Here is a 13,031-nt window from a genome sequence, read left to right as displayed (position 1 = left end):
ATCAGAATATGGCTTCTGTACTCAAAAAGTGAAAGTTTATTAATGTAATTCTTCACACAAATACTGATATGGTTTCCTCAGATCTTAATCACCAGAACTTCCATCAAAACTTGTCCTCAGAATTTATGCAACTAACATTTAAACTGTTCATCTAAAATAACATTGATCACCATAATAATTTTCATCATTCATATGGAGTGTAAGTGTGTGCTTTAAGCTAAATATCAGACAAAGAGTAAAGTTTAATTCACTTCAGTACATCTTAGAAATAAGGCATAACTAAGAATTTTGCTCAAAATCTGTCATTAGTCTGAAGTCTACTATAGAATGAGTTCATGCATGAGTCCACCTCAACTGTTTTGTGCTCATTTTATGCATCTTTTGATATTCTTTTTCACAGGAGCTTCTCAGTGTAAGTGAGTCACAACTGCGTATCAGAATTTATACTATTATCAGAGTATTTCTCCAGTAATCAGAGAATGTGAAAAGTCACCAAGAAAATTTTATTTTGCTTTTCTAATGCATATTACTTAATACCAGCAATGCTTTTGGGTCTTCCCTTCCACATATATTTTTCTCTAGATCTCAAAGGAGTACCTGATATTTTATTTCTTTTCATTATAATTTCTTTTGATAAGTGAGGCTTATCAGCACTTAGTACATCCATAAGATTTACCAACATCAGAACTTAACAGATAAGAAACATTATTCTAGTTTTTGACTTAGTAATAAGATACACAAAGAAAACCTAACCAAGCTCAATATCAGAATTTACTTGTGTTAAAAGATTTCCACATAAACAATTACTTCAAACATGGGATTTGTAGTATATTAGAGACTACTAGGTCAGCATCTAACACAGTTATCCTCATTGGATTGAATAGTCATAGAAACATTCATAACACTATCAGAGTTTAGAAATTCACATCAGATAACAATCAGCACTTAGGTAAATTTCAATTTAAGCACAGATTACATAAAGATAGTAATATCTGTAAATACTGATCATAAAGTCTGATATATCAAAACATAAACTAAATAGATTTAGAGAAAGAACCTGAACCGTTCCAAGATCATTTACCAATCTTGTAAAAGTAGCTTCACACAGTGGTTTTGTGAAGATATCTGCTAGTTTTTGATCTGTTAGAACAAAATGCAATTCCACTGTACCTTCCATCACATGTTCCCTTATTAAGTGGTACCTAATGCTGATGTACTTTGTCATTGAGTGCTGAACTGGATTACCTGTCATAGCAATAACACTTTGATTATCACTGTAAATAGGGATTTTAGAAAATTTTAACCCATAATCCAATAACTGATTCTTCATCCAAAGAATTTGTGCACAACAGCTTCCTGCAGCAATGTACTCAGCCTCTGCAGTTGATGTGGAAATTGACTTTTGCTTCTTGCTAAACCAAGAAACTAATCTGCCTCCAAGAAATTGGCAGCTTCCACTTGTGCTTTTCTTGTCAATTTTGCACCCTGCAAAATCTGCATCTGAGTAACCTATTAGCTTAAAGTCTGATTCCCTAGGATACTATAATCCTAGATTAGCTGTACCCTTAAGGTACTTGAAAATTCTTTTCACAGCTCTTAAGTGAGGTTCTCTTGGATCTGCTTAAAATCTTGCACAAAGACAGGTAGCATACATAATATCAGGTCTACTTGCAGTTAGATAGAGTAGTGAGCCAATCATACCTCTGTAATCAGTAATATTTACTGATGTACCAGTATCCTTATCCAATTTTGTTGTAGTGGCCATAGGAGTGGATGTACTTGAATAGTCTTGCATTCCAAATTTCTTCAACAAATTTCTGGTGTACTTAGATTGACAAATAAAAGTTCCTTTTTCATTCTGCTTGACTTAAAGACCCAGAAAATAGCTAAGTTCTCCCATCATACTCATTTGATATCTTGACTGCATTAGCTTGGCAAACCTTTTACAAAGTCTGTCATTTGTAGAACCAAAAATGATATCATCAACATATATCTGCACCAAAAGTAAGTCATTTCCATGGTTGAGATAGAATAAGGTTTTGTCAATAGTCCCTCTGTTAAATCCACTTTCCAAAAGAAACTGAGCTAAAGTCTCATACCAAGCTCTTGGAGCTTGCTTAAGGCCATAAAGTGCTTTATCAAGTCTGTAGACATGATTAGGAAATTTTGAATCTACAAAACCTGGAGGTTGTTCAACATATACTTCTTCTTCCAATTCTCCATTAAGAAAAGCACTTTTTACATCCATTTGAAAGACTTTAAACTTTTTGTGAGCAGCATAAGCCAGAAATATCCTAATGGTTTCCAATCTAGCAACTGGTAAAAATGTTTCATCATAATCAATTCCCTCTTGTTGAGAATATCCTTTTGCAACCAGCCTTGCTTTATTTCTTGTAATTATGCCATCACTATCAGTTTTATTTCTGAACACCCACTTTGTACCAACAACAGATCTATTCTTTGGTCTTGGCACTAGGGTCCAGAATTTATTTCTTTCAAATTCATTTAACTCTTCCTGCATTGCTTGCACCCAATCAGCATCTTGAAGAGCTTCTTCCACTTTCTTTGGTTTAGTCTGAGAAAGAAAAGAATGATAGAGACATTCATTTGATGTTGCAGTTCTAGTTCTCACACTTGCTTCAGGATTTTGAATAATCAAGTCAGATGTATGTGTTTTATTCCACTTTCTTGCAGATGGAAGGTGATCTCTAGAACTGGATGCTCCCTCATGATCCATGCTTTCTCCATCAATATTTTCTGATACTCCCCCTAAAATTATGCTCTCTGAGTTGGATCCTTCAGAATTTGAGTTTCCAGAATTATCAGAACTTGGCCCATCAGAACTTGATGAATCAGAACTTGAAGAGCCTGTTCAAGGTTCCGATGCTTCTTGAGATGTGGTTGGATCTTCAATATGCTCCCCCTGCACAGGTGCATTTTCCTTTGGCGTAGTCACCACAGTTTGAATAATATCATAGTTTAACCCATCAGAGTTTGCAGTATCAGGATTTAGACTATCAGAATTTACAGAATCAGAATTTAAAACTTCATTCTCAAATCTCAGCTGATCATGATCATTGAAATCTTCAAGTCCAGTAATCTTCTTATCATCAAAAGAGACATTGATAGATTCCATGACAACCCTTTTTCTTAAATTGTAGACTCTGAAGGCTTTTGTGGAAAGTGGATATCCAACAAAAATTCCTTCATCAGCTTTTAGATCAAATTTGGATAGTTGTTTAGGATGAGTCTTAAGAACAAAACACTTGCACCCAAATACATGAAAGTACTTCAAATTTGGCTTCTTTTTCTTCACCATCTCATATGGTGTCTTTCCATGCTTGTTGATAAGTGTTGCATTCTGAGTAAAATAAGCAGTTTGCACAGCTTCAACCCAAAAGTAGGTTGGTAACTTTGCTTCATCAAGCATAGTTCGTGCAGCTTCAATAAGAGTTCTATTATTTCTTTCAACAACTCCATTTTGCTGTGGAGTTCCAGGAGCAGAGAATTCCTGCTTTATTCCATGGTCTTTGCAGAACTCTTCCATAATCAAATTTTTGAACTCAGTGCCATTATCACTTCTTATGATTTTCACAGAGTCTTTGACCAATTTATCCAGTTGTTTGACATGATCAATCAAGATAGATGCAGTTTCACTTTTTGTGTGCAAGAAATACAGCCATGTGTATCTGGTAAACTCATCTACTATGACCATAGCATATTTTTTCTTTGCAATAGACATGACATTCAATGGACCAAATAGATCAACATGTAATAGGTGATAAGGCTCAAGAATTGAAGATTTAGTCTTGCTCTTGAATGAAAATTTTCTTTGTTTTGCCTTTTGACATGAATCACAAAGGCCATCAGGAGCAAATACTGATTTTGGCAGTCCTCTCACAAGATCTTTCTTGACTAGTTCATTTATATTGTTAAAATTTAAATGAGAGAGTTTCTTGTGTCAATCCCAGATTTCTTCAATTGATGCTCTGCTTAACAGACAGATTGCGGAACCATCAAAATTTGTTGAAAGCTTGGCTTCATAAATGTTACCATGCCTATATCCCTTCAGAACAACTTTGCCTCTAGATTTGCTTACAACTTCACAGTGTTCTTCAAAGAAATCCACATGATAACCTTTGTCACAGATTTGACTAACACTCAGCAGATTGTGTTTAAGTCCTGAGACTAGAGCTACTTTTTCAATGATGACATTCCCAAGATTAATATAGCCATATCCCAGAGTTTTTCCCATGTTGCCATCTCCATAAGAAACTCCTAGGCCAGCTTTCTCCACAAAATCTGATAGCAGGGCTTTATTTCCAGTCATATGTCCTGAACATCCACTGTCTAGTTATAGGATATTTTTCATGTTGCCCTGCAATCACAAAAACCACTAATGATTAGTTTTAAGGACCCAGACTTGCTTGGATCCTTTGGCCTTATTAAGTTTGTTAGCATCTGCAGTGGATTTAATTTTAGAGTTTATGCTAACATGATGTTTATCAGAATTTACAGTATCAGACCTTGCATCAGAACTTACACTATAAGGAATAATACTAACTTTCTTTAAAGAAGGTTTTATTTGATAATAATCATAGTACAAACTATGATATTCCTTACAAGTATAAATGGAATGCCATAAAATACCACAATGAAAACAAGGATTTTGTGGTTCACACCTTCCTTTCCATTCCTATTTTTCCTAGGTGGCTTTACTCCTAATTTAGGAGGTAAAGAGTTTATATCCTTATTCTTTCTGTAAAAAGAAGCAAGATGGTTAGAGTTTCCATGGTTATAGCATTTCTTTCTAGGAGCATTAGGAACAGGCTTATAATTATTGCTTTTATTCACACCTTCCTTTCCATTCCTATTTTTCCTAGGTGGCTTTACCTTGTTTACATTCTTAATCTCTTTCAGCTTATGCTTAAGCTGCCTTTTTGTCATTAAGCCTATGTTGACTTTAGTTGGCTTATCCTGTTTTAATTTATCAGAAGTTGCCTCTGCCTTAACTTCTGTCTCAGTATCTTTCATCTTTTTAGAATCAGACTTTACAGTTTTAGCTACAAACTTAACAGGATTTACCCTTGGCTTAACAGTTTGTTTAACAATAATTGGCTTAATTTGTTCAGTTCCTATTTCACTTTTATCATCTCCATAACCTAAGCCCTCCTTCCAGTTTCCACTACTTAGCAAATTCTGAGTTGTTCTGCCAGAGTTAGTCCAAGTCCTAATAATCTCTCTTTCCTTTTCTAACTCAGTTTTTAGAGATTGATTCAATTTTAACACTTTCATCTCTAACATAAAAAGCATCATCTCTTTCTTTCTGAGTTTGATGGAACATAACTAACTCTTTTTCTAAATAGTCATTCCTTTTTTAAAAGCCAGATTTTCAGAAGTTAACCTATTACATGTTAAAGTCTGATCTCTAAAGCTAATGAATATGGTTTTAAGATAAGATCTCAACTCAGTAATATCATCAGTATGAAAAGCATAAGTTGTTTGAGGTACCTTTAATTCAGTAGCATCAGAACTGCTATCAGCATTTTCCATCAAGGCATAGTTCACCTCATCTTCAGAATCTGAAGTGTCTGTCCAGCTTTTCTTCTTTGTGACAAGTGCCTTGCCTTTGTCACTTTTTCCTTTCTTGCAATCAGGAGATATGTGGCCTTTCTCACAACAATTGTAGCATTTAACATTTGAGTAATCTCCTCTGTCAGACTTTCCTGCTTTTCCTTCAGATTTTCTGAATCCCTTCTCATCAGAACTTCCACTTTTCCTAGAAAACTTCTTTCCCCTTCTAAATTTCCTTTAGGCTATTTTTGTGATACTCTTCACCATAAGAGCACACAATCTCATCATCTCTTCATCAGCATCCATCTCAGATTGACTTTCAATTTCTGAATCCTCATCATTATCATAACTTGATGACTCAGTATCAGACTTTGTGATGAGAGCCTTTCCTTTGCCTTTCTTTGAGACAGCCACTTTGGGAAATTCCTCCCCAGCCTTAAGAGCAACTTCCCTTGACTTTCTCCCATGTCTCTTGCTTCTTTGATCCATCTCAAGTTCATGAGTTTTGAGCATACCATAAATTTCATCAAGAGTAATTTCATCAAGAGCATAGTTGTCTCTTATATTAGTTGCCTTTAAATCCCAACTTTCAGGAAGAGCTAAAAGGAATTTAAGATTAGAATTTTCAAGATCATATTCCTTATCCACCAGTGACAGATCATTCAAGAGTTTGACAAATCTGTCATATAAACTAGTTAATGACTCATCAGGTTTTGAGTCAAAGTGCTCATACTCTTGAGTGAGTATAGTCCTCATGTTCTTCTTAATTGCATCAGTTTCCTGGCATCTTGTCTCCAAGACATCGAATATCTCCTTTGCAGTTAATTACCCTATTTGACATGACATTATCAATTGCACTATGCAGCAAATGCCTTACCTTTGTATCCTTAGCAATAGATGAGATATCTTCAGCTGTATACTCACTTTTCTCCTTTGGTACAGTCTTTGCTGGCTGATCTGTAACTATAACAGAGAGCTTGGTTGGCTTATGTGGTCCTTCATTAATTCTGTCAAGGTATTCTGTATCTATAGCTTACAGAAACATAGCCATCCTCACTTTCCATATGGGATACTCAGAAGGTCTCAGCATGGGAACCCTAATAGTCTCATATCGACTGTGGATTTGAGTCTTTAGAGTTTCTTCAGTTTTGGTGGGCTTGGATGGAGTTTGTTCTTCTTCAGACATGATTGTTTTAGATCTTTACTGTATATGTGTTAACAGATTGGCTCTGATACCACTTGTTAGGTCACACACACTGTAGAAGGGGGTTGAATAAAGTGTATAATATAATCAAATTGAATTAAGAACACAAGTATGTAACAAAGAATAATATTATTAATAAAACAGTATTGCAATGGAACCGTTCTCTCTCAGTGATGAAAAAATATCATGAGAGATGTTAGGGTTACAATGAATAATATTCTCGATAATGATAACACATATAGTGTAAACCCTATATTGTGTTTATATACCACACAGTTACAAGATAATCTCTAATTGATATCAAATATAATTTTGTATCCTAAAATATATCAATTAGTTATCTTTTCCTCCAAGTCTTCTATTCTTCATAGAATTCTTCTCCATGCATATTTCTTCTTGTTTTAGTCTTGATCTTCTTTCCCTTCAATCAGCCGCCTTCCTTATCTGAAAGTCTTCTTAAGTCCTGATATTATCTTCTAATGAATATATTCTGATATCTTAAGTTCTGATAACTAAAGTTCTGATATCTTAAGTTCTAACTTCAGTATAAGTACTGATTTCCAGTTAAGTCCTTATTTATCCTGTTAGTCAAGATCTGAAAACTAAACACAAATCATTATTAGACATGACATCACAAATATATCTAACATTTTATGATTCAATCCATAATCATTGTTTCATGTTATTGTTATTTACGATATTTCCGTAAACACCGTTTTACGAGTTTTATTCTCGTCAAGATTCAAAGTATTGCGGAAACATTTCGCTCAAAAATATCAAAATGGTTTTGAATACAATTAAGGAACCTATTATGGGGTTCCTCAACTAAAATTTTATGATTCATCAATTATGATTTTAAATGTTCTGCTCTAATGCAGATATCGGTAATGTTCTGCTCTAATGCAGATGTCGGTTTTACATCAAAAGACATTATTATGCTATAATGATCTTGCTGAGCAATTCTTCCGCTCATACTTGCCTGTTTTTTTAAATTTAACCTTCAGTGAGGATTATCTTGCGCTGTTTAGCCGCATAATTCGAGGAAGCAAAGAAGAAGCTTTTGGAAGGTGGTTGGTCCAGTGTTTGCGGACTAGTGTAAGTTTTATTGTATAAAGTTGTTTATATTATATTATATTATAGTTTTGTATTTTATAGTTGGGCCTAGTATACTTCTTTTCGAAGTTATACTAGCGGGTTAAGTTTTGAGATTGAGAATTGTTGAAAAGAGTTTTAAAAGAAAAAAAAAGTGAAAAATTTATTTGTGGAATTTGGATTTCTTGTTTCTAGAACTGTAACCTTAAAATATCTTGGATTATTTTGGGGTCATAGATGTTAAATATCTTCCGCTGACATTTGTTTATCTATTAAACAGGTTAATGGGGATTGAAGTTTTATAGTGACGACCAAATCCTCTGACCCCGGATTTGGGGGTGTTACAGGTTGGTATCAGAGCTGAGGTTATAGTAAACTAGAAACGAGAGTTTGTAGGAGTGTGTATAGTTATGTAAGGACGCTTGAGCTCATGTCGAGTTCCTGTTGGACTAGGATATAGTACCAACGAGTAAGATAAGATAGGTGCATTCGTTTGAGCTAGTTGTCATGAGCTGGACAAATATCCTGGCAGCTGAAAACTTCTATTGTAGAATCTTCCGAGACTACGATTTGATGATGATGAAGATTTTTGATATTCTTGGAACATGAAGAAGTATCTAGAAGCGGATGATGAGTCAACATAAAAGTTCAAATAGAAGATAAGTATTAAGACCTTGGCAATACCTTCTCTTTCTATAACTTCATTTGACATCTCTCAAAAAGAAGTATCAGTTAGAGGATATATTCCCTAACACCCGTTTATTCATTTTGTGCCAGAATTTTGTTCTCTAGATTTCATTTCCATCAGAAATATTAGCTTTGAAATCTTTTTAGTTTTATTCATTTAATTTTGGATTCCTTTGATATTCTTTTATTCTGACTGAGGTTAACAACCCTAACTATAGGGGACGCAAGGTATACCTGTCTATGTGATAGGAGTTGGATGGGACGTCATCACTTGTGTGTGTTGTGAATACATGAAGGATAACAACCTTTAGTAGTGTCTTAATTTGGACACGCAATACCAAGTTCGTTTGATCATATTGATCTCTCAGTTATTCTTTCATTTCAACAATACTTTCTCAAAAATTCATATTTGGTAACCAAAATCATGGGACATCCGTTATGATATAAAATTCTTTTCTCTTTGAAATTTCATGATTTATCATCCCAAACATTCGAAGGTATGCCAATAAAGTTAAGCTGAGTTATCCTGGTCAAGTCAAAGCAGGGTTATGTGATCGGATTACCAAGAGCAACAATGGACTGCGATGCGGTTATAATATCAGTGGCGTATACCAAAGTCAATATGTTTCTTTACTTCTCTATCTATTTATCTCTCTCTTTCTTTTTCTCTCTCTTTCTCTTTCTCCTATTCTTTTCTCTCGATCTTTAAAAGCGATTCTACTGAGGAATTGATCAAAGAATGTGGATGGAACAATAGTGCGGAGTGAAGCTCCCTTAATTATCGAGTCATAAAAGGAATCCAAGTTTATCTGAAAATTTTGAGAAAAGGTGCGTATGTAAGATTGGGAAGTTGGTAACAAGACCCTTAGTGCTTTCTTCTTCTGATTCCGAGGACGGAATCCTTATAAGGGGGTAGATTGTAATATCCCATATTTTTAGATATTATTATTATAATTATTTGGAATTGTTTATGTGAATTTTAGGAAATTATCTAGTAAGTGGAGTTGATGCTTTGGATGTTTATTTATGATATTCTGTGAGTATTCTAATTATTATATATCCAGAATAAAATGTAGATAATGGTGATATTTCCTGGTAATTTTTGGATTGTTATATGATCTTATAATAACTTATGGATTTATTAATTATTTTCTGAGTAATTATAAAACTATTTTATAAAGCTGGGAATCGTTCAACTTCAACTGTTTTTACGTTTTTATAACCTGAAACTCTTCCAAAAACTCCTTTCTAACCTAATCTAGTAATTCCGTACATTTTCCGTGTTTTAACTTTTTCGATCCGGAATACGGTTTGACCTGTACGAGTCCCGACACAAAATTTTCGATACGATAAACGTTTTGATAAATCAATAAAACCCGTATTATCAAAAGACGGGATATTATTACATTATCTTCGTATAAAGTGTTTTATAAGAGGCCCTGTTTTGATAATTATCCAAACCTGATATTAAATTGTATCGTTATATAGTTACTTAGCGGCTAAGTAACCTATTTTCGGACCCCAAATGCAAATGTAATTATCGAATTATTAAATAAATAAACTATGTGTATGGGTTCTGTCAGCTGGATATTATTTTTGTTAATATTTTTATTAATTATGTGTGATTGTTGGTGTTCGAGGATCATTTGTGTATTTAGTTGTGACGCTGTGTTATTTGTTTTATAGTTAAAGGTGGTTTTATTCAAAAAATTATTTCCATAAATTTTTGGATTGTCTCTAAAATCATTTTTATTGATTTACAATGTTATTTATTATTTTTAGGAATTTATAAAATTTAGAAATCAATATTTTATTTTTTATTTATCTTTAAATAATTTTATGATCACATTTCTTTGTAAATTATGTATTTAATTCCAGAATTCTTCAAAAATTATGAAACTCATATTTATTTAAGTTTCGAATATTCTGAGAATTTTAAAATTTTTGGAAATTTTTGGGATTAATTTCACTCGCTCGTCGATTCGTTTAATTGATAAAAACGGGTATAAATTTCATTTCGGAAATTATTTTAAGATCACGAAATTTATGTTTTATTAGTTTCGGAATATTTATAAAATTATAAAACTTATTTTGATAATTCTCGGGTTAATTTTAACCGTAAATTAATTGTTAAATTACAAGTGTAGTGTTAAATGCGAGGTTTTCTGATTAAATAATTGCGAGATGGAACAGATAATTATAGTGGTGTGTATCCATTACTCCAATTGAATTGTCTCTCTCTTATCTAATCTCTCGGCTCTCTCCTCACTTTCTCTCTCAGATCACTCTTGTAATCTCTTCCCTCTCTCCCGACTCCTCCTTTCTTCTCTTCTAAATTTCTCTTAATCCCCTTCATCCTCCCCTTTTTCCTCTGATTTCAGGTGAGTGCCGCCCTCAGTATTATTTTCCGGCCACTATTTTTCCGTCACGGTGCCACTACCTCGGGTTATGTGGTGGCTATATACATATATACATATGTATATATGTGTGTGGCTGCCGCCCTTGTGTTTGGTTGTTGTGTCGTGTACTTTCAGCTGTTTTCCGTTTATATTGATCGGTTTCCGGCTGTTTTTTTATCGGTTATGTGCATGTATGTGCATCTGTGGTTTGGCAAGTCTGTTGTCCCCATATCTTTGCTGTGCTGTTTTGATTTAGTAATCGATCTGGTTCGAATTATTTGTTGTTATATTCATATTCAATTCAAATGATTTCTGTGATTTAACGAATTGTGCGAATGATTTCATTATCTGGATTTAAAATTTTGGTGAAATTTCGATAGGAAACTTGATAGGGTACCATCGAAATTATGCCTCCGTTAGCAATGAACTCGTTGAGCTGACGGATAATTGGAAATAATGATTCTTGAGCCAAATAATGATTCATAAATTATTCTGCAATTTTTGAAATAAATAAATGTAATAGTTAAATATCAGGTTGCATGGTTAGTTTGGACTGAATTGATTGGTGTATGTGAATTGCGAATTGTCACTGTTGGTTGAATTGTGGATGGAACTTGGACAATTGGATTTTTGGTAATTGTGTTGTGATTGATTTAACGTTGGGATGTTCGACGGGTTAGCCGATAATCAAAGGAAGTGCTGCCCGATTTCTGAAAATTAAATTACAGAAACGCGAGGTCGTACCCAATGATTATCGGAACGTCGATCGGTTATATATGAGTACACTATACGGAACCTGATTATGTGTTGTGACGAAATACTTTGCTAAAACCGATTACCCTAATTTTGAAAAAAAAAAGACAGATATACATATTTTCTGAAAATGAGCACCGAACCGATTTCCGAGAACGTGAACCCTAACTGATACGTGTATTATTATATGAAGTATGTTACGAGTCGGGCTATGTAATCGTAAGGGTAGAACTGATAGTGAGGATATGCCAAGCTTAAGCAATTGTCTAATCTAGGGTATTTCGACTCTGTAGGTTCCAGATGAAAGAACCAAGTTCCAAAGTCGGTTTAGGATAACCTAGAGTTTGGTAGGAAAAGCTCTGCAAGATGCGGGTCGTTCAAGACCATCGGAACCAGACGTAGGATTAAGAGTGAAATGGAATAGTGATGGTTATCTGGCTTCTAGCAATCGCAGGAACAACACATCAACAAAGTATCGAGATAAAGAGACGATGATGTTTTGAGACATAATGTCAGAATAGATGTGTCGTTACGAGTGTGACTAACTACTAAAAACCCAAAGGCAAGTATCTCTATCATCACTTATTGTTCAAGTGATAATTATTTTGAATCCTATTATGCAAGTTTCCACGTTATTCTAATTCCAGAATAGTTCCATGTTTTTCATATCCAACTGCTTATGATTATGCAAGTATTGTTTTCCCTATTCTCAATTCAGAATAGATAAATGTTTTATATATTGCTGAATTAAATGCTTATTATGCAAATACTCTTCTGTTATTCAATGTTCAGAATAGCTAAGTGATTCTACTTATCAAATGAATGGAATTATAAATGTTTTGGGTTTTAAGAAAAATGATTTTGTTACAAGTATTCCTGCCCAAGTGAATGGGGGAATAAAATTATTTAGGTTGTCGATTGATTCTGCTCCTTTTCAATAAAATGTTTTGAAATTGGATGGTTATTTGTTGCGTAAGAGGCCGAGGCACCGGTCCAGCGTGAGCTATTATACGGAAGTGTAATATCTTACAAGGCGAATATATGCCTTTTCTGGCGCCCTATAGGTACCGTATGGCTGCGGGATACGGGTGGACCTATATTTACGGTATGGCTGCGGGATACCGGTGATGTTTCATGACTGATCATCAGGAACAGCATAGTGCATAATTGGTTCCAATCTAAACTGTTGTTTCTAAATTGTTTTGATAATCATAGAATAAATGATTTATCAAGTATTTCGGTTTTGAATAAAAGGTGAAATGCAGTTTTGACTCAGTTTCTGATTGATGTTGATATTTAGGTTGTTGTTAAATATCAAAGGT

This window comes from Apium graveolens, chromosome 5 (assembly GCF_009905375.1).
Source record: "Apium graveolens cultivar Ventura chromosome 5, ASM990537v1, whole genome shotgun sequence".
Lineage (NCBI taxonomy): Eukaryota > Viridiplantae > Streptophyta > Magnoliopsida > Apiales > Apiaceae > Apium > Apium graveolens.
Note: the sequence above shows the minus strand (reverse complement) of the source record.